A 1,073-nucleotide genomic window follows, 5' to 3' on the forward strand; every position below is an offset into this window, starting at 1 on the left:
TGGCATGAATTTGAAGAGTGTGGCCTTTTGCACACAGCCTGTAAATGTCAACAACAAAAGGAGTGTGTAAAACATCGATATTGTAGTGATGCAGTATACTGTGTATAGTTATGCTGGCAGTATGGAAAATGATTATTTGCGGCAAAGTTCAAACCGCTTCCTGAACCAGTCACGTGGTACAGCCGGGCAGCGAGGCTTCGGACGTCATCATTTTCAGCTCCTCCCATAAATGAAGCAAGCCTCGATACGCGCTTCGCGGAAACGCCCCCTCATTACTCGACACACGCTTCGAAGCCTCGATACAGAACGTCCCATCACTACTGCAAAGTATTATTAAAAAGTACAAAATGTTCCGCACTGTGGAAAATCTCAGAGGACGAGGTCAGAAGCCCAAAGTGTGCTGGCCAGGAGGACAGTGAGAGAGGTGAACAGAATCCAAGGATCACCACCGAGGCCATTCTGGTGAATCTGGGCTCTGCTAGTGGCAATTACTCAAGGCAGACAGCCTTGAGAAACGGTTAGCAGACAACATTAATGTTTTGCAGTGACCCAGCCAGAGTCCTGACTTCAATCCAACTGAGAATCTGTGGAGGGAGCGAAAGATCAGGGTGATGGTAAAAAGACCCTCCAATCTGAAAGATGTGGAGCTCGTTGCTAAAGGTGCATGAGCAAAAATAGCTGTGGAGACGTGCAAAACACTGCTCTGTACTTACAGGAAGCGCTTGATTGCAGTAATACCCAATAAAGGCTTTTCTATCGATTATTGAGAAGGGTATGAATAATTCTGGACTTGATACTTTTTCTTCAAATGTAAGTAAAGCTGAGATTTTTTTCCACAATGATGCCTCTCTCTTGTACATAGTCTTATCTTTTGGGAGACACCTGTGTCATTTCCAGTCAAAAAGCAAAACAACATTTTGCTGGTTGAATTAAAATAACTTTAAGTCCAAATTTGCCAGGGCTATGAATAATTATGTGCTTGACTGTACAAATTGGTGTCAAAAAGAAATAACAATTCAGCAAAGCGTCACACAATGTTAATGTAACTTAAATATTTCAAAAAGAATGTTGCC

The sequence above is a fragment of the Pundamilia nyererei genome, unplaced genomic scaffold (assembly GCF_000239375.1).
Source record: "Pundamilia nyererei isolate P.nyererei 1_Seehausen unplaced genomic scaffold, PunNye1.0 scaffold00377, whole genome shotgun sequence".
In the NCBI taxonomy this organism is placed as follows: Eukaryota; Metazoa; Chordata; class Actinopteri; order Cichliformes; family Cichlidae; genus Pundamilia; species Pundamilia nyererei.